The sequence below is a fragment of the Equus asinus genome, unplaced genomic scaffold (assembly GCF_041296235.1).
Source record: "Equus asinus isolate D_3611 breed Donkey unplaced genomic scaffold, EquAss-T2T_v2 contig_645, whole genome shotgun sequence".
Taxonomy (NCBI): Eukaryota; Metazoa; Chordata; class Mammalia; order Perissodactyla; family Equidae; genus Equus; species Equus asinus.
Genome location: NW_027225344.1, coordinates 174,988 through 197,266, shown reverse-complemented (window position 1 = coordinate 197,266; position 22,279 = coordinate 174,988). Strand labels below are relative to the sequence as shown.

Genomic DNA, 22,279 nt, shown 5'->3' with positions numbered 1-22,279 from the left:
TTACTTTCTACACATTTATAGTAAATTATTTACTGTAATATCTTGCAACGTATACTATTATCACAGATAAATGTTTTTGACAGTCACACTATTACCTAATAGAGAGCTGTCCTAGCTAAATAAAACTACTACAGAGGTAATCATTTTTTTAAATACAAGAGATAATTGAAACTGTAGGGGAGGAAAAACCGTTTCCCACACCAGGTTCGTTGACTGGGGCCCTGTAATCAGACTGACAAGAGACAGACTAACAAGAGAAAAACAGTTTATTAACGTGTGCATTGTGCTTACACAAGACCTCAAAGATGAGTAAGTCAAAGGAGCGGTCAGAATTTGGGCTTGTTCAGCATTTTAGCAAAGAACAATAATTATGTGGAGAAGCACAAGATAAAGGAGCTTTGAGCTTCTAGAGGCAGCAAATTGTGGGAAAAGAAACATATGGGGACCTAACGGTAGATAAGGGCTTGTTTTAGCAAAGTTTGTGATGTGAATTCCTCTGGTGCTGTCTTGGGGCTGATAAGGGCCCATAAGTGTCCCAAGTTGTCTCAGTGATTAACTTCTGTCCTTCCTGGTAAAAAGGAGAGGGGACACCTTTATGAATGTATGTCCTGCTTTTGGGCAAATAGTGAGAGGGCAGAGAGCTTTTCTTATATCTGCTTCTTCTCAATTGCCTTCAACTCAGAATAATCCTTATGCCCCAGTGGCATATTTGGGGTGACATATTGCGTACTCTAAACCACAATGACAAAAACCCACAATAACTAGTTAGTACATTTTTTCTTAGAATAGTGTGTGAAGAAGGGCTTTATGTGTTGAACAACTTTTTTTTTTTTTTTGAGGAAGATTAGCCCTGAGCTAACATCTGCTGCCAATCCCCTTTTTTGCTGAGGAAGGCTGGCCCTGAGCTAACATCCTTGCCCATCTTCCTCTACTTTATATGTGGGACGCCTACCACAGCATGGCTTGCCAAGTGGTGCCATGTCTGCACCCGGGATCCAAACTGCCAAACCCTAGCCGCCAAAGCGTAATGTGTGAACTTAACCATTGCACCACTGGGCCGGCCCCTTTGAGCAACTTTAATATAATTTTCTGCACAATGTGTTCACAAAGTTTTTTTAATTAAAGTTTCCTAAGTTCTGTATGATATGGGGGAAAATATTGGTTCTACTTACCTCTCTATTATTTCAAAGAAGCTGAGTAAGAAATAAAGATTCTTCTAAGAGCAATTTCAAAAATAATTTGTTTTCAGTTTGCTTTTAGAATAAACATTCAAGAAGGAATGAGTCCTTTACACTCATCATAGTAAGAAAAGATTCTTGATTTTAATTCTCAAATTAAGTTCCTGTATTCTATACATATCAAACCTACTAAAATCAGTGTACATTTGTTATTTTAAAATCAGGCTCGTAGGGCCAGCCCTGTGGGGTAATGGTTTAAGTTCGTGTGCTCTGCCTTAGTGGCCCAGGATTCGTGGGTTCAGATCCCAGGCACGGACATAGCGCTGCTCTTCAAGCCATGCTGTGGCGGTGTCCCACATAAAATAGAGGAAGACTGGCACAGATGTTAGCTCGGTGACAATCTTCCTCAAGTAAAAAGAGGAAGATTGGCAACGGATGTTAGGTCAGGGTCAACCTTCCTCACACAAAAAAAAATCAGGCTATTAAATGGCTGTTTGAAAACTAGATCAGTCTACTCACCCAGCCTATGCATATCATACCAATTAGCTCTGAATCATGAATTTTATCTTTCATATTTTCTTAGGCCCTTTAGGTAAAGTTTTTTGAAGTAAATGTACAAAAAAGTGCACAAATCATAGTTTATGCCTATTTTGAAGTTTATCTCTAATAATGCATACCTTTCTTATAAGATAGGCCCATTTTATTAGACACTTTAAGTCACATATATTTAAGACTGTGGAGAGCAGGAAATATCTGTAAACTTTTCCTTCTGTGTAATCAGATGCTTTGTGTGATGATTGAAGTAAAGTCTTTGTATTTATGGATTTAGAGTTCTGACTGAAGATTTTTTTATGTGTGTCTAAGGTTCCACGGTTTTTAATGTCCTCAGAGGCATTTTGGAGGTAGTAATTGGTGTGGCGGCTGGGGCTCTTCTTGGATTTTTTATTCAGTACTTCCCAAGCAGTGACCAGGTAAAGGAAACCATCTGTGGGAAAGTCGTGCTCTAAAATGTCACGGGAAAACATTCTGGAACACTCCCTCAGAGCCATGTGAAGGACGTGATTTAGCAAATGACCCCCATTTTAAAACTGCTTGCTGCTCTGTCAGTGCTGTCTGTGAGGCTTAGGAAGACAGCTAAACCTTGAAGATGTTAATGCAGTCCTGGGATTTTCTTCTCCTATTTATATTCTGTACACTTCAGCTTGCACTGTAAAACAAATAACATGAATTCCAAACTAATAGGATATGCAAGTCTTATTTTTATTTTCATTTTTTTGAGGAAAGATTAGCCCTGAGCTAACATCTGCTGCCAATCCTCCTCTTTTTGCTGAGGAACACTGGCCCTGAGCTAACATCCGTACCCATCTTCCTCTACTTTATATGTGGGACGCCTGCCACAGCATGGCTGGACAAGCAGTGCATAGGTTGCACCTGGGATCCGAACTGGCCAACCATGGGCCGCCGAAGTGGAACGTGCGAGCTTAACCACTGCTCCACCCAGCCAGCCCCGCAAGTCTTATTTTTTTAATTAATTTATTTTTTATTTTTATTATTATTCATAATACTCAACTAAATCAAGATATAAAATGGTTCTTTGGGCCCACGGTTTTAGTGTCAAAATACCTTAGATTCTAATACTATCAAATAGATAGACCTTAACATTTCATTAAAATATAGTCTCTTTCTCACCGAGTAGATTGAAGTTCTTTACTGTACATAGTGATTCTTAATGAGAAACAAAGGCTTGTTTGTTTTCCTTTACCCTCTTTAGTCTCTTCTGATAGGTAAACATATAAAAACCTTTTCTTTTCTAAAAGAATTGGTGTTATTTTGAGATTTCAGAGCATTTTGAATGGAATTCAAATCTTAACTGAAGTAAAACTTTAATTAAGAAAATTAATGTTTGCATTATCAGAATGTATGTTGATTTGAATTTTTATTGTGCTGCAAAAAAACTCCAAGTAAAATAGTCTGTAAAAGATTTTATGAATGCATAAAAGAAAATTCAAGGATTTTCTAATTATGCAACAAAGTACAAAGAAAAATGATGGCTTACATTTTGTTGCTTACTGTGTATAAAATGACAGGTGAGTTGAGTAAAGTCCCGCTGTGCTCATCAGGGCAGCGACTATCTACATGCAGCTCCAGCAGACACAGGACATTTCCAGAGACAGTACAGACATAGAAATTTCCAGCATCACTGATCGTTCTGTTGGGAAGCGCTGATCTAGTGCAATCCACACAATAACCCATGAAGAGAATACCTTTAATATGACCATTTCACTGCTGAGGCTCAGGGAGAGATGACTTAAACAAGGTCACGTAGCTAGAACGCCGTAGAGCTGGGTATGAACTCAGTTCATCCACTGCCAGGGCCTGTGCGCTTCCAGTCGAACCCTTCTAAGGACCTGCTGCCTTCTAAAGCAATCAAGAAGTTTAAAGGCTGAACAGGGACAAGTAACGAAAGAGAGGAGCACATTGCTTAGATTTTAAAAATCAACACCACAGACTCCTCTCAGTCTACAGCCACCTAGAGTTTCTTGGTATTCAAAGATTTAGAAAGAAGAACTGGAGAGCATCACATTAAAGAGTAAATAGAGAACCTAAAAATAATAGAGATATCATATCTTTAAGCTTCACAAAAACCCCATGATGTAACTGCTTTCAAGGAGGAGGAAACAAAGCTTGGAGAGGCTAAGTAATATGGCCACTGCATAGCCAATGGTGGGAAAGAGCTTGCATTTTAACCCTAATTTGTCCACTTCCAAAGCCCACACACTCTTTTCTGCTGCTCCGTTCAGCCCTGCGGACTTCTGCGTCAATGACTTCAGAGGAGGCTCACTGAGGTTCCTGAACGGGGAAGCTGCGTTTGTACACATGCTAACTCTACTTTTGTTAAGGAAAAGAAAGTAAATGTTATGTCATGCATTTATGTGCACAGATACAGACATTTTTATTTTCTACTAAGTCCTGAATATGGAAAAATCAATAATTAAAAATCAGTTCTATGAAATAATTGAGCTAATCCACGTTTTTTCTCCTCAAGGACAAACTTGTATGGAAGCGGGCGTGCCTTGTTTTGGGGCTGTCTGTGCTGTCGGTGTTCAGCAGTGTGTATCTTGGTTTCCCTGGGTCAGGAGGACTGTGTACGTTGCTCATGGCTTTCCTTGCAGGCATGGGATGGAGCAGTGAAAAGGTGAATTTCATTTTAAGTTCTTCTTCTCATGACTACTTTCTGATTAGATTAGTTTTTTTCCAGATACTTTCATAATATCAAGTTAATAAAATTAATCATAAGAGCTATTTTCTGTACATATACAAACGTATGCCCAAATGCACACATACACTTCCTTTTTTCCTGTTACATACCAATCTATAACTTGATGTTTTTACTTAAAATGTATCATGGTCATATTTCCATGATGCCTCCCTTATTCTTTGTAAGGGTTGCAGAGTATTGCATTGTATAGCTGTACTGTACTTTATTTAACCAGTTTCCTGCCTAAATTTAATTTAACAGACATTTAAATTGTTTCTAATTTTCTGCCAAGACAAAAAGTGCATCAATAAAATATCCTTGCATATACCACTAAGACACTATCAAGTCTAAGAAGCACCATTATTTTACATGCCACCAAGAGAGAAAAAGAATGCTGCCAATTAAACTATGACATCACTTCCTAATTTCAGAAATGAAAAAGTGTGTTTCTTAAAATCAACAAAATATAGCATATCTTTGAGTGTATCTATAGGATTAATTTCTAGAAATAGGATTTCTCTATGAAAGAGTATGCACATTGATACTTTTGATAGTATCAATTTGCCCTTTTTTTAACGTATGCTTTTTAAAAATTTTTTGGTGAGGAAGATTGGCCCTGAGCTAACAGCTATTGCCAATCTTCCTCTTTTTTTCCTCCCCAAAGCCCCAGTACGTAGTTGTATATCCTAGTTGTAGGTCATTCTAGTTCTTCTATGTGGGACGCCGCCACAACATGGCCTGACAAGCGGTGTGTAGTAGGTCTGTGCCCAGGATCCAAACTGGTGAACCCAGGCCGCCAAAGCAGAGTGCACGAACTTAACCACTCAGCCATGCAGCCAGCCCCTTGAGTTGCCCTCTTAAACAGCAGTACCAATTTATATTCCCACCAACAGTTTGTGAAAGGATCTGTTTTTCTGATCTGTGTACTTTCAATCTTTAGATATTTTGCTAATCTGACAGGTGAAAAATGTTTCTCATTATTGATCTGATTTGTATTTCTTTACAAGTGGAGCTAATCATCTTGTCATATATTTACTAGCCAGTTTATTCAAAAGCCTGTGCCCATTTTTTATGATTGTCTGTTTTTCTTACTGACTTTCAAGATCATTAAAATTATTCATTTCCTTTATGTGTATTATGGAAATTAGCTGGTTGCCATTTATTTAATTTCAAGGTACATTTTTATGGATTTGAACTTGAGAGGATCATATACTATTCTGCTTCATGAAGAAATTAGATGTGGGTGACCTAAACTAAATACACATATATCATTTGGGAAAACCAAAGACAACTGTTGAAAATAATTCAGCTTAAAATAATACTACATGAAAAATATATGTTGATTATCAGTCCTGAGGTTGGGTGTGCAGTGCCCTGCAGGTGAGCGGTCTCTGCAGAGGTCTGTAGAGGCAGGGCTTCACTGTGGGCACATGGCACTCCGTTGGAGGCTTTCACTCTCGGGAGGCAAGACATGTGCAGTTGGGCATCCCTTTGCTGTAGAGGAGGGTGGATTGGTGGGGCTGCCTGGAGCCTTGTGTAGATAAGGGACTGAGGCCCCAGGAAAGCAGGCCGCAGTGGATTGGGCTTTGCAGGCAAGGAGCAAGGCTCTGCAGAGCCCTGCTGCAGGCACTGCATGGGCCCAGGGCTGCTGCGTCCTCCTGGGGAGGCTTGGCTGTAAGGCTTATTTCAGGTCTACTTTTTTTTCCTTAGCAGCACCCGTATTATTAAATTCTCCTTTGTGATTTCACGTAACTTAACATCTGACAAGAGGAAAGCTAAAACATAAACTTCCCAGTATAAATTGGGTCCTCTTATCATCCCTCATCTCTTGTAAACATTTGCTCTTGTCAAAATTTGCTTTTCCGTGGCTTCACTTTCCTTGCAGGCCGAGGCAGGTGATCACACATTGCTGTTCAGTCTCGGGTCTGATCTCGGCTCCCTGGCTCCTCGCTGAGCGCTCACTGCTGAGTGCCTTCCATCCTGCCTGGGCTGCTGACCAGCGCACTGCTCTTGGAGCACTCTGGCCCCCTTGTCCGGGACAGAGCTCGCAGTCTTCACTCCGTGAAGGCATGCCACTGTGTGTGCACTGTGACCCTTGTCGAGCATCTGGGAGCTTGCCTGACATTAGCATTTTACAAACTGTCCCTTCACTTTTGAATGGTAACCTTTTTTAGCATTTAAAAAAATAAATTACCAAAGAGAATATTGTTTAGAATAAAGTTTATTTGATTTCTGAGTATGAAAGCGGTATATGCTTATTGTAGAACTTTGAAAAATTTTTTAAAAGTCAGATAAAAGGAAAGAAAAAATGATTTGTAATTTCTCCACCTAAAGCCAACAGCTCTGTAAACTATTTTGGTTTATTTCCTTTCATTTATTCAACAGGAAAATTCTCAAATATGCTTGTAGTAAGTTTCTTCAAATTGAATTTTATAGGTAAATGCTTTCTGTTGTCACTTGTTTAAAAGTCTTCAAAAATTACAACCAACTCATTATATTATACTGTCATGGGTGAAAAGAGGGAAGAGAATTAATCAATTTTTATTGCCACTCCGTATGGCCCTGTGCTAGCCAGTGAGGGGATATTCTCATTTATTCTCATCAAAAAAACCTTTGAAAAAATATTACCATTTACATTTTATAGAGACTGTAAGTCAGAAGGACTTAAATAACATGTCCAAGGTCACAAAATTAGAAAGTGGCACTGGGATTTAACTCAGGTTTATCGACTCCAAAGTGACCAGAATATACCATCATTGTGCAGGGCACGTTTTTATGTTTCGACATCTATTCGAATAACATATAGCAAGTGTATTAAAAACATTATACTTCCAAACTTTGCAATTTCAGATTGTTTGTAAATTAATAAATGATAGGATAAAAAATAAACAGTGAAAAGGAACCATATCATTTGGAATAGAACATAAAAGAGTAGTTTTAGCAACAGACGTCGAGGGGAAGACGGGTGCCCACCGCAAGTGGACGTGAGCCACTCGCGCAGAAGACAAGGGAGGGGGCCCGGCCAGTTCCGGTTACACGATTCTTCAGAAAACGAGGATGTGAGTCATGTAGAAAAGACCGTTATAAACCAAACAAATCATCTGTTTTTCTGCATTTGCCATAACTTTGCCTGAATTGCCAGCAGCCTGGCTGATTACATAGAAGATCAATGTAATCCCAAAACCCGGAGAGAGAACTGACAGCTTTTTTTTTCATATTTACCTCTGGTTAATCTCCTATGTATGTCTCTTTACACACACACACACACACACACACACACACACACGTGGATGCACCATAAGCTTTTTAAAACCAGTCTCTGCTATTTTAAATTATGCTGAAATCCAATATCGTTTCCTTAGGGCAGATTCTTAATGCTAAATTTTTTGGGTCAAATAACATGAACATTTTTAGGTTTTTGACACGTATTACCAAACTGGTTGCTTTCTAGAGTTGTATCCATTTACTTTTCCACCAGTAATATGTGAGGTACCTATATCATTACATCGTCATCAGCTTAGAATAATGTTTATCCAACTTTAGCACCACCTGGAAGTCTTGTTAAATTGGACTTGTGGACCCCACTCCCGAATTTCTGATTTAGTTAGACTACGGTGGGGCCTGAGAATGTGTACTTCTGATCAGTTACCAGGTGATGCTGATGCTGCTTCCCTGGGGACCACACTTTGTGAAACACTGCCTTAGAATATTATTGTTTTTAATTTTTATCCTTACTGATAGTCAAAAGTGGTATCTTTTTTTGTTTTATGCCTCCTTGCTTAACAATAAAATTGAATGCTTTTTCATATATTTAGCTATTTGTATTTTTTCTTTTTCTTTGATAGGTTTTTTGTCCATTATCTCCTAAAGTTGAATGTACTGATTATATATACGATATTAGCCCTTTGTGCCTTTTTTTATTGTTCATTTTTAACACACAAATATCTTATAGTTTCACGTGGTCCGATCTATCAATCTCTTATTATGACCTTTCCTCAGTTTATTTTTTCTTAAAGATTCCTTTCCTAGTGAAATCTTACCTATGTTATCTCATTTATTCTTTGCAATAACCTTGAGAGGTAGATATGAGACCCATTTTACAAATGAGGATACCAAGGCCTAGAGATAGTAGATAGAGTGCCTAAGGTCACCAAGCTAATAAGTGGCAGAGCCAGGATGAAAACACACTGTTTGAGTATATGAAAATGATTTCCTAAAGACAGGGTAAAAAAACCTTCATTGAATCACTTATATGGCAGACACTCTCCATATCTTTTCTAATTTAGTACTCAGGCAAGTCCCTACTTCTGGAGGCACCAAATCAATGAGTCCAGGTTTTGGACTGCTTTTCCTCCTTGTTCCATGGTGTAGCATAGGGTCTGAGCACTCAGACTTCCTGGATTAAGCTCAGCCCTACACCTGAGTAGCTGTATGCCCATGTACAAAGTATCTGACTTCTCAGTCTTCGATTTCCATATCTCTCAAGTGGGGAATGATAATAGCAACAACTTCATAGAGTGGAGGATTAAGTGAAATAATCTATATAAGGCAAAGTGCTTAGTCAGAACACACTAATAATTTTTATGACTATCTCTGAGCAGCACAATGTAATAAAAAGAGCATAAAATTTAATCTATGGAAATTGGGATTCCAGTCCCAGAGATTCTACTGTCTAGATGTGTAATCCCAAGCAAGTCACTTACCTTCTCTAATACTCAGTTTCCTCAACTGTACACTGAAAAAAATAATAATAATCACTAAAGAATTATTGTGGCTATTATGTGGGAAAATGGAAATAAAACACTTGTAAACTCAGTGCTGTAGCTATATTGTTGTTGAATTATGCTTTGACAAGCTACAATATTTTATAAAATTTTGTTTGCGCCTGTAGTTTTCTGACATTATCTCATACTTTCCTGCTTGGTTTTCCTTATAATCTTGCCATTATTGTATTCAAATGCACTCACTTTTTTAAGGCCTTTTTCATCTATATTTTTCATCTGTTTTCAAATGCAGTGCTTCTTCTGATGACTTTAACAGCTACAGGATGTTTTTCTTGATATATTTTCAATCTTCTGAATCTTGAAATCTTCTCTCTAAGAAGAGAAGTGTCAGCTTAAGTAGATATTTAACTCATGATGAAACTTCTGTTTCTCTTAACTTTCTCTTTTTGTCCATAATGGAAAGTGATTTCCATTGTTGAAGATTCTTACTAATGGTGCATACAGATAGGTAAAGTGGCCTTAACTTTCAGTGGACACCACAGTCTTCATTCCTCTGAACTCATGTCTTCTTTTGTACTTAGCCTATTTGATGACTCCTTTTTCTTTCTTTTTTTTTTCCTGAGGAAGATTCACCCTGAGCTAATATCCATTGCCAATCTTCTTCTTTTTATTTTTGCTTGGGGAAGATTGTCACTGAGCTAACATCTGCACCAGTCTTCCTCTACTTTGTATGTGGGTCACCACCACAGCATGGCTGATGAATGGTGTAGGTCCACGCCTGGGATCTGAACCTGCAAACCTGGGCCACCAAAGTGGAGTGTGCCAAACTTAACTACCACACCACGGGGCCAGCCCCTCTATTTTCTTTATAAACAGATTCATTTTAGTTTTGAAGTTACAAAAAAACCCACAAGAAGGTACATTGTGGCTCCTCTCTCATCTTTAAGTTTTACAATATATAGGGCCATGTCTGATATTAAATTAGTCTACAGTATTACAATCAAAAACCAAATCGTGGGGCCAGCCCTGGTGGTCTAGTGATTAAGTTCAGCATGCTCCGCTTTGGTGGTCTGGGTTCAGTTCCCAGGCACAGATGTACACCACTTGTCTATCAGTGGCCATGCTGTGACAGCAGCTCACATACAAAATAGAGGAAGACTGGCAACTGATGTTGGCTCAGGGCGAATCTTCCTCAGCGAGAAAAAAAAAAAAAACCAAATTGTGGCCTTTGTCCAAGTTTAGAAATAAAAACAATTTGATAGAGAAAACTCAATATGCCTCTGCCTTCATTGGAGTTCTCAGTACATGAAATACTTTCGAGGACTTCTGTTAAGCCATTAGTCATGGCAACAGAAGGCTAAGTAACCTAAAATTAATAGAGTTGATTTTTGTTCTTTACAACTATGGATATCAGCTAAAGTCTGAACTTTAGCTATGATATACTCTAAAAACTAAATTAAAAAGTAAAATTTAAAGATATGTAGAAGGGTGGCATCTGGACCTTAGTTTGGCAGACGATTCACTGTCATTAAGTGATAAAGGATCTTGGACGTTATCTAATGTAAACCTCTCATTTTACAAATGAGGAAAATTAGGTGCTGAGAGGCGAGTGGCTTGCAGTTGGTGTGTGGCAGAATTTGAACCTCAGTCATGATCTGATTCCTTACGATGTGAAAACATAACTTTATAATGATATAGGAATAGAACTATATAAATAAATCAACCAACCCCTCATATACGGTGTCTTTAAACATTTATAAACTAAGAGGAAATAGAATCTTCACCTTAATAAACATACCAGAAATAACAAAAATTAAGAAAATAGGGAAACGAGGTAATCCTCCTTTGTCAAACTGCTGAGTACGTAAATGAAAGTATAGATCCTTAGATGTGTAAAAATGGTAAAAAAATGTTAAAATGTCGTTCAAAAACATAGATTCTTATTAGTTGATTGAAAAAATCTGTTAAATGTAAATTCTTAGACACTGTTAAGGGTACTGCTAAATTGCCCTACAAAAAAAGCATTATCAATTTGCTCTCCTACCAATTGCTTAGTTTCCTTACAGTCTTATAAATACTAGACATTATTAAAACTTTTTAGTGTTTTTTTCCAATATGATGGCTCCCCCCCCAAAAAAATATATGGTATATCATTTTAATTTGTGTTTCTCTGATTACTGAGTTTTAGTATCTCATGTTTTTTGGCCCTTGTGTTTCTTCTGGTACAAATTACTTGTGTGTATGCCTTGCCCATTTTTCGATTAGGTTCTATGTCTTTTTCTTATTGATTGGATATTGCTCCTTATTCTGTTACACATGGTACAGATATTTTCCCCTGGTTTGTCACCTATCCTTTTTTATGGTTTCTTTTGCCACAAAATATTTTCGTTTTATTCTAGTCAATTATGTCAATCTTTTCCAAGGGTTTTTGTATTGTGTGTCATAAAGTTAGTACTTATATCAATTAGGGTCTTAGAAGGAATGAGAAACCATATAGTAACTGGAATAGGGAAAGCTTATTATTAACCATACTAGGGATTGTCTTGTAAGATGTAAAGAGGCCCCTAAAGAATATAGGAATAGCAGCTATAAACCCCTAGGGCTGAGATGCAGCATCCGCTTCCACCTCCCCACCCCACCCCACCTACTTCGGCACCCAGGGCTGAGAATCCAAGCCTTGTTAGAGCCTTGGTTCACTGGATGGCAGAGAAGTCACCATGGTACCCTGCCTGCAGAAGTTGCTGGAAATCTACCCTCTAAAGGTGTATGGGGTGGTATGTTGCCCAGGGCAGTTGGCTATGAAATCACCCGAGGAGGAGGCTGGGGGCAGCTGCTGACCGCTGAGTGCTGCTGGCCGCCATACACCCTAGGAGCCTGGCTCTGGAGAAGCCACCCGGGCTGCAGGACCCGGTGCGGAAGCATCCTGCTAGGAGGAGCCACCGAACCAGACGAGCGCCTTCCTCTTGGAGTAGCTCTTGGGCGCCCTCTAGTGGCAAAATTTAATATGGTCCAGCTAGCAAAGGGGAAAGACTTAAAAGGGTCCAGCTCCATCTTCTTTTTTTTTTTTTTTTTGAGATTTTATTTTTCCCAAGCCCCCCGGTACATAGTTGTGTGTTTTTAGTTGTGGGTCCTTCCAGTTGTGGCATGCGGGATGCCACCCCAGCATGGCTTGTTGAGCAGCGCCACGTCCACATCCAGAAATCGAACTGGCGAAACCCGCGGCCGCCAAAGCAGAGCGCGCGAACTTAACTACTCGGCCACTGGGCCAGCCCCTGGCTCCATCTTCTGCAGAGCAACAATTGAAAGGAGGATTTGGAGCCGAGGGGCAGTAAGTTAATAACTGGCACAGCACTTCACTATACCGGAATTTTATTTTTGTGCATGATTTGAGATAGTCATAAACAGTATTCTTTTATAATAAAATAAAATTGGAAACAACTTAAAGGTCTATTAATAAAGAAATGGTTGAATAAACTATGGTACTTCCATATCATACATTATTATGCAGCAATAAGGTGCATTTCTAGATATATGTATAAATATTACAAGATCTTTTAATCATATTGTTGAGTGAAAATTAACTATAAAGTAATACTAAGTATTATGGACACACACATCATGTATTCAGAAGTCGAAGTCCTCCTGAGATGACTTGATGAGATTCTTTATAGTTAACATCCTTTTGCAAACCAACACCAACGCACCTTATGTAATACCTTAACTGTTAGAAGTATCTTTATGCAATTTTTTGCTGTATTCTAGCTACCTTCTTATTTATAGATGCCACATAGATAAAGCCTATCTCAGGTCAAATTGACTCAGATTTCAAATTAGTAAAATTCTTAGATCTTCTAACTTCACATAATAAAAATCCCTGTATGTGTATGTGTGTTTCTTTTAGGCAGAGGTTGAAAAGATTACTGCAGTGGCCTGGGATATCTTCCAGCCCCTTCTCTTTGGACTGATTGGAGCAGAGGTATCTATTGCATCTCTCAGACCAGAAACTGTGGGTGAGAATTTCAAAGTAGTGTTTTTGCTAAAATCAACTTTTTATATTCAGTTGTAGTATCTGTAGTAGGTTTATATTTGGTGGTTCCCATTGTCACAATTATATAAAAAGTTAATACTGATCTTTTAAGCAGTTGGTTAGAAAAGAATGTTTGTCAATCTAAGACAGTAAATTTTATGCCTTCAATATTGTTGCTTGTAAAGAAAAGTGTCGCTCTTAACTACTATCAAGAAAATGCAGGCCTTAAAATTTTTTTCCAACGATAAGAATGTTCATCTAGGCTTGTCCTGATCAAGGGCCAGAATTTTAAAGATAATTAGGCAGTTCTATAATATGTATCCATGGGATAGAAATGTTTGTTCATTCATTCTTTTATTCATTCATACATTCAAAAGCCATCATATTAAAACTGTTGACTTTTAGTACCATACTCAAAAATTAATTTGTACACGTATACAGATGGTCCCCGACTGACGATGGTTTGACTTAGGATTTTTTGACTTTACCATGGTATGAAAGTGATATGCAGTCATTAGAAACCATACTTCGAATTTTGAATTTTGATCTTTTCCCCGGCTAGCGATATGCCATATGATCCTTTCTCGAGATGCTGGGCAGCCGCCAGTGAGCTGCAGCTCTAGTCACCACAGGATCATGAGGGCAAACGACCCATACACTTCTACCCTTTCTGTTTCTCAGTTTCAGTAAGTATTCAAGAAATTACATAAGATAGTGAACATTTTATTATCAAATAGGCTTTGTATTGGATGATTGCCTAACTGTAGGCTAATGTAAGTGTTCCTAGTACATTTAAGGTAGGCTAGGCTAAGGTATGATATTTGGTAGGTTAGGTGTATTAAATGCATTTTTTTCTTTTTCTTTCTTTCTTTCTTTCTTTTGGTGAGGAAGATTGGCCCTGAGCTAACATCTGTTGCCAATCTTCCTCTTTTTGCTTGAGGAAGATTGTCGCTGAGCTAACACCTGTGCCAGTCTTCTTCTAATTTGTATGTGGGATACCGCCACGGCATGACTTGAGAGCGGTGCTAGGTCCACACCTGGGATCCAAGCCTGGGAACCCTGGGCTGCTGAAGCGGCAGGTGCGAACTTAACCACTATGCCACCAGGCCAGCCCAAAGTGTATTTTTGACTTACAATATTTTGACTTAAAGTTGACTTTCAACTTATGATTGGTTTATCAGGATGTAACCCCATCGTACATCAAGAAAGACCTGTACTCATTATTTCCTTCTTTTCTTGCATCACAGTATTATTCCGTCCATACTAGGGATCCCATCCCTGCCACCTCCTTCTAGATCTCACACAGAGTCTCCCCTTTTTCTGACACATCTTCAGATATCCTTGTCACAGCTTTCTCTTCTGCAGAATTGAAACAGATTTTAATCTCTCCTATCTTAAAATAGTATCTTTCTATTCTGACGCATGTGACAACATAGATGAACCTGAGGACATTACACTGGGTAAGATAAGCCAGTTACAGAAAGACAAATCCCGCATGATCCCACTCCTGTGAGGCATCCAGAGGAGTCAAATTCATAAGGACAGAAAGGAGAGCGGTGGCTGCCAGGGTTTAGGCGGGGAAATGGGGACTTGCTGTTTAATGGGTGTAGAGTTTCAGCTTTGCAAGATGAAAATGTTCTGGAGATTGGTTGCACAAAAATGTGAGTGTTTAACTTAATGCTGCTGAACTGTACACTTAAAAATTGTTAAGATGGTAAATTTTACGTGTATTTTACCACAGTCAAAATTTGAATAAATATATATACATATATATATATATATCCCTTCTTCATTTCACTTCCCCCCTCACCTACCACTCTCTCTCTCTCTTCCTCTTTTCAAACTTTTCTAAAGAGGTAACTGTGTCCCCCTTTTCCATTTCAACTCTCATGCCCTCCCTCAGAACATTTCAGCCCAGCTTCTGCCCCATTCCACAACCAGCCCCGCCCTCACCACGGTCGTATTGCTGGATACACGAAATACGTGTTAGTCTTGACTTGACTTGATCTCTCAGCAGCATTGGACGCTATTGACCTCTTTACAACACTTTTTACGTTGAATTTTTACATTTTCCAGTGCCCTCTGAGTCTTCCTTTACACTATATATGGCTTAAGTGCTGCTCTTCCTCCAAGTTCTTTCAAAAGATTTCTACACTTCACGCTGGGTATCATTTCTCTGAGCTCAGCTACACTCAGTGGCTTCGATTATAAACTATGTAATTGCAAAATCTTTATCTCGAATTCAACATAGCCAGTTGCTGCTTGGACATCACCACTTGTAAATCCCACAAAACTTGAGGCTCAGTGTGTCCAAGGCTTCCTCATCATCCTCCCCAGACTGCTCCCTCCTGGGAATGGGATCGTCCCTTTTGTATCTTGTACTTAAGGCAACAAATACTTTTGAAAATCTACCACGCTGGGAAAAATACCCTCCAATAAAGAGCCACAGAACCTTTTCATAAAGAAACCATGTTGCAGATTCACAATAGAGCATCAAGCAATGTCTGTCTGGTGTTTTACCAGCCTCTTGAACTTGAGAAAGTTATTTATCCTTTCTGATCTTCATTTTTTTTCAACTGTAAAGTGAGAATAATTACTCCACAGGTTGTAAAGACTAAGTAAAGAGATGCATTTAAAGCTTAATACAGAACCTAGCACAGAGCAAGCACTCAACAAATGTTACTTTTTCAAAAACCACCCTATTACCTAGTACTCACCTTAGCTTTGCCTTTCTCAGGTCCGGTAGCTTGCCTTGCCCTAGTCACAATCTCTTATTTTGCAAATCAGAATGAACTTACCTTTATCAGCAAAGGATTCTGAAGGACTGAACGAAGTAGCTGTACACATCAGCCAGGGTGATGGGCAGTCAGTGCACACACCAGTATGGGGAAACAGGTGTAGAAGCCAGTGTCTATTCTGACTGGTCAGTGCCCAGCCAGCTCTCTTCTGACTGCCTGATTGCCTCCATACTTGCTGATAAATATTTTGAATATCACCTCTGGTCTTATCCTCTGTAAAGAATTCTCAACCACTTTGATGAAAATATTAAGTTTTTTCTCTTCTGCGCCCTCTTACCGGTATATTTACACTGCACTCACCTTTTGGTTCTTTATGTTTCTGTCTTCCTCTGACTTTGGAGTTCATGGAGGCAAAGTCTGTACGTTATGCGTGTTTGGGTATCAGAACCTAGTCCAAATTCTGTTATGCGTAGTTATAGTTTAATAAATTCTTGTTAAATAAACACATGGGAAAAAGTGTGGTTCTTGCTATAAAGCATAAGATAAATAACATTCAAATCTCCTTTGTGGAAATTCAAATATATTTAGTTAATTTCTGGCTTTAATTTAGGGCAAATACCTTCTTTTAAACAAATGGTCTGATTGATCCTTAATATTGATGTTTTGACAAATTATGCCTAATCATTTTTGTCTTTTTAATTTTTTAATGTTTTTAGATTATTTCTGTTGATAGAATTTTGAATCAATAATCAGGAGATTCCATTTCTTCCCCAGTATTTCGTTATGTCTAAAAATTGAGTATTTCTTACAGGCCTTTGTGTTGCCACCCTGGGTATTGCAGTACTGATACGAATTTTGACTACATTTCTGATGGTGTGTTTTGCTGGTTTTAACATAAAGGAAAAGATATTTATTTCATTTGCATGGCTTCCAAAGGCCACAGTCCAGGTAATGATGGATCTTAACTCCTATTTCAATATGATCCCTTAAAATTTTGAATAAGAGGGCTTGTCCAAATTTGGTGAACAAAAGTAACTAAAGTTTGATTTATGAAAAGAATTTTTACTAATCTACTCTAAAAGTTTTATTTTTGGTATGCTGATTCCTTTAATATGATGGCTCATTTAAATTTCTTTAGATCTCCAGGGTACAACTGAAAATCCAATAAATCCCTATGTTACTAGAAAGCAGTAGTAGAGGGAGGGAAGAGTTTGAATTTTCATCAGTCAGAGCTCTCTGAATCACCTAGAGATTTTTCGTTTTGATGTCTTCTAAGAAGAGAGTGAAACAGAAATAGCGCGGCCCATGTTAGTGTTTGGAAATACTTCACTGTCAATATGATTGATGATCAGTTATGCTCAACCTCGGTCTTTATATATAATGGAGAAAGATTTATTGAGAAACAACTCAGAAAATGCTTTATTGATTTCCTAGATTATTAGTTAATATTAAATTTTTCAAACTAGCTGTACTTCCTGTCAGTTGTCTCAATCACATGACCCAAAATTTGTGCACTCTAACAAGGCACTAACAGGTGCTTGAAATTATTGACCATGCATTTGGTAGAATACCTATAATTGCTAATTAAATTAGAACTGTATAGATTATCATTTGTTGCAAATAGCCCTGATTGTATTGTATATTTTCAGACTAATTATAGCAAACAAGATCTAACTGTTGCATCCTTGATTATTTTGCAATTATTTAAATATGTAAATTTCTATTTCATGAGATGAAAATCAGATATTTTTAATTTAGGAAACTTTGAGGGTTGTGTATGCTCTGTAACTATATGCCAGATTTGGTGTGGCTATAGGTTTGGGCATTATCCCAGAGAAGTTTTTTTTTCATCAGACTTTGAAAGATGTCTGGGACATAATGGCTAAGAATACTGTGAGGTTTATATGGTACAATAAGTGGAATAGTTTCTCCCTCAGTGTCTCCAGCTTCTACACTACTTCTGGTAACTTTATTAGGTAACTATCAAAATAATTACTCTAGTAGCTTTGGTTTGAAAGATTTGTTTCTAAAGGTTAAAATTTGAAAGACAGCACTTTCCTGCTGTCAAAGCAAATTTATAATAAGGAGAAATTATCTTGGATGTGGTGAATAATGTATGTACTGTGAAGCAAGTATTGTATGGAATTTTCTTTTTTCTTCTTTTGCCACTGCCTAAGAAACAAGACTTTCTTGTATGCTTTTTTCCATATTAGTGTTCTTCAAACTTTTTGGTCCATGACCTGCTGTAAGAAATATATTTTAAATCACAATATATTTTAAATCAGCATACCTACAAACCTCAAAACATACACACACAACGGAGAACTGAAAGAGAAATATACATTGTAATGAGTGCAGTTCTTGCCAAGAATTCTTGAAATGTTGAATTAGTTATGGTACAAGGAACCTGAAATAACAAAGAGCCCTCACATACAGGGACTAAGTGAGATAGATTTTTCCTTCTCTCCCACCAGCAGTCCAGCATGGACACTCCAGAGCTGGCAGGGTGACACTGTCCTCAGCATGTGCCTTCCATCAGTTCACCATTTCTCATCAGGGGGAAGGGGAAAAAGAATGATGTGCAAGTGTCCATTTCTCTTCAGGGAACAATCCAAAAGTAGCATTTATCACTTCTGCTCACCTCTCAGTGGCCAGAACTTAGATATATAGCTTCATCTAGTTGCAAAGAAGGATGAAAAAAAGTCTTGGTTTGGACAGCAATGTGACCAGCTAACACTCAGGAGTTCTAGTTTAGAAGGGAAAAGGGGCATTCAGATATTTGTGGGCAATTAGTAGTCTCTGCCATTGTGTCTCATCCACACCAGCATTCTCTCTTCTGATTCATTGTCCTAGAGGACAACATTGTTGTGTTTTGTGGAATAAGGGAATAACCAGATTGATTAATATATTATTTTCCCAAGTGCACTAATATGGCATTTTGCCTCTAAAAGAAAATGAAGGTTTTCATAATACTTCCCAGTAGACAAATTTTAAATAAAACATTTCACCAAGACCTAAGGCAAAGAGTTCACCAAATACCTAATAAGATTACCTTCAAGTTTTGACAGTGCCTACCACTTTCAGGTTTCTTTATGTTTAACAATTAGTTTAGCTCTATAGCAATACATATTCTTATGTTTTTTCATTTAAAACTTTGCCATCTTCCAGTAAGTATCACTAAACTTTTTTTAAAAGATTGGTATCTGAGCTAACATCTGCTGCCAATCTTCTTTTTTCTTCTTCTTCTTCTCCCCAAAGCCCCTCAGTACACAGTTGTGCATTCTAGTTGTGAGTGCCTCTGGTTGCGCTATGTGGGACGCCGCCTCAGCATGGCCTGATGAGCGGTACCATGTCCACCCCCAAACTAGCAAAACTCTCAGCCGCTGAAGTGGAATATGCAAACTTAACCACTCGGCCACAGGGCTCACTGCACTTTTTCATCTTGTTCTTTTTTAATTCCAGATTCCTGAAGATAAAAGAGTGAGATGACCAGTGACTTTCTTTACTCATAAGGAATTTAGTATACAGAATCGTCTTATAGTCAATTATATCATGAGGCTGTATTTACCTTGTGTTTTGAAATATATTTGCCTGATATTTTTGTAACCCTGCCTTCTGCAACTAAGTACATATGAATCACCATCCCTTCCCCATGCCAGGGCAGGAGAATTTTCAGAATACCAAAACCAATTGCAGTACACTTTGAAAGAAAGAACTTTCTTAGTTGAACAAAAGAACAAGCAGTTTGTTTTTGCAAATGATAAAATAATTCACCTTTTTTCTATGTGCCTGTCTTATATGCCTGTGTCCAACTTTACCATTAAACTTTTACAGGCTGCAATAGGATCCGTGGCCTTGGACACAGCAAGGTCACATGGAGAGAAACAATTAGAAGAATATGGAATGGATGTGTTGACAGTGGCATTTTTGTCCATCCTCATCACAGCCCCAATTGGAAGTCTCCTCATTGGTTTGCTGGGCCCCAGGCTTCTCCAGAAAGCTGCACATCAAAATAATGATGGAGAAGTTCGAGGAGAGCCCTCTGAAGAAGTTTAGAGGTGAAAAGAGAGAATGCTAAATATATGATTAGAAAGCTGTACCAGAGGCTGCTTTTATCAAGATAGATATTGAAATATATAATATTTAAGCTTAAAATGTAACAGAACTTAAAGTGTGGTTATTTCTTTAAACAGCATTTTCAGCCATTACCCTTTCCATGTAGGTGGTAATGTTCTACATTTCTAGCCTGATTTCTCTATCTTCTTCTTTTTGCTTCAAACACTCCATCATTATCTTAATCTGTGTGGGGAGAAATACTCTTTAATGTACTACCACGATATCAGATTAACAGGGGAAAGACCGAGTTCGGTGTGGCGTTCTGCTGGCCAACAGCTCGCTCTGAGTGACTGTTGCCGCCACAGTTTTATGATGCGTGGCCACCTAGCCTCTCATGCCTTGAGTTGTTTTTGGATCCTCTTTTCTTTTTAAATACATTGTAATCTCTCATCAGTTTCTCCCCTCGCTTTCCCTGTTAATCTGCCTCTTCTCCATTTCTGCCCCTCTTACTACCTTTCTGTGAAGTATTGTAACTGATTGGCCCCACCAAAATTTTTATGTACACAAAGTATCTTCATTGGCTCTTCCTCTTGCACCTATTTGGATGACAAAAGCCCTCATTCAACTTCCTGCCTGGCTCCACAGAGTCCCCCACTTCAGTGGCCCCTCTGAGTTTGCCTCCCGCTAAGACGTGCCCTGGTCTAGCCCTTTCTTAGTTGTTTCTTGTGACCCACGTCTTCAGGCTCTTCCTGTTCTCTAGGTGACAGAGAGCCAATTTTCAAATCTATGCCACTCTCAAGAATATCATATTAATCAGGGTAAGTTAAGCTGCTATAATGAAGAAACAAGAAATACAGTACTTAAAAGAAAATGGAAATTTATTTACCTCTCATGAAACTGGCTGCCTGGTCGATGCTGACAGGGTTACTCTGCTCATGAGGTCTACTGAGATTTGTGTCCTTTTTTTTTTCGGAGGAAGATTAGCTAACATCTGCTGCCAATCCTACTCTTTTTGCTGAGGAAGGCTGGCCCTGAGCTAACATCTGTGCCCATCTTCCTCTACTTTATATGTGGGACGCCTGCCACAGCATGGCTTGCCAAGTGGTGCCATGTCCGCACCCAGGATCCGAACCAGCGAACCCTGGGGCCGCCAAAGTGGAATGTGCGAACTTAACCGCTGCGTCACCAGGCCAGCCCCGATTTGTGTCCTTCTGTCTTGATGTTCCGCCACGCCCTAGCTTAGGACACAGGTTGGAAGTAGATCTCTCCCATGTCTCCTTTCTAGCCTTCAGGAAGAAGGAAAAAAGAAAGTCCAAGGCAAGCAATTTATTTTTAAGAAAGTTGTGAGGAAGTTAGACACATCTCTTCTCTTACCTTCTATTGGTGATAACCACACCCAGCTATGAGGAAGCTGAGAAGTGTCTGTCAATAAACATTCACATTCCTATGAAGATGGAAAGATCAGATTTGGGAGTCAGAGGTACCATTGTATTGGGTGTTACCATCACTTAGTAGCATGTTCTTGCATGTTAACAAGGGCTTTCTAAAGATAGTACCTTTGACCAAAAAACTGACTTCTGTGGCAGGAATTTCAGACGTTGTGACATGACAACAGAGATGATATTAGAAGAAAGGCTTATCTGCATAGGTCATATTTTATCCCACTTATTCAACAGACCATCTTGGCTTTTGTGTATCACCCGTAAGTTTCTCTTTAGTCTAGGTCAACTCCTGCCTAGTTGCTAGAATAATCATGTTTAAATACAGTTTACACCTTTTATCATGCTGTATACCTGAAGCGTTTATTACTTATCACTTCCCATCTAAACTCTTTAATCTAGAATTTGAAGTTGAAGCTAATCTTGAAGGAGATATTAAATACGTATTAAATGAATGAATTAGAATCTTCTGATCCCACCAAGCTGATCTGCATATAGCCTGTCCACTCCTCTCGTCATTAGACTACCATTCCAGCCACTGCCACCATGACTTTCACCCCTGTCCAAAACTAGCTTAATTCTTATTAAGCTAACACAATATGAAGCCTTAACAGGCTTAATTTTTATGTCAGCCTGACACTGGTTACTCCATGGTAATATATTCCCTTAGTGTTTGTGCTGTCAGTTTGGACTGGGTTAATTCATGCCAAAGTTCAGACAGATGTTTCAAACTGCACTTCGTTGGTTAGGTGCCCCTTGGTGGTACCATAAACCGAATGCTCGTCTGGTCCTCCACTTTCACAGACTCTGAAACTAGATCCATTCAACAAATACTTACTAAAGGGCTTTGGTGACCCA

General features: G+C 38.6%; 1 pseudogene; it reads left to right on the top strand.

Annotated features, from left to right (window-relative positions):
* LOC123284152 (sodium/hydrogen exchanger 9B2-like) overlaps nucleotides 1-20,091 on the top strand; it is a 52,082-nt pseudogene extending 31,991 nt beyond the window's left edge.
* The last annotated feature ends 2,188 nt before the right edge of the window (nucleotides 20,092-22,279 follow it).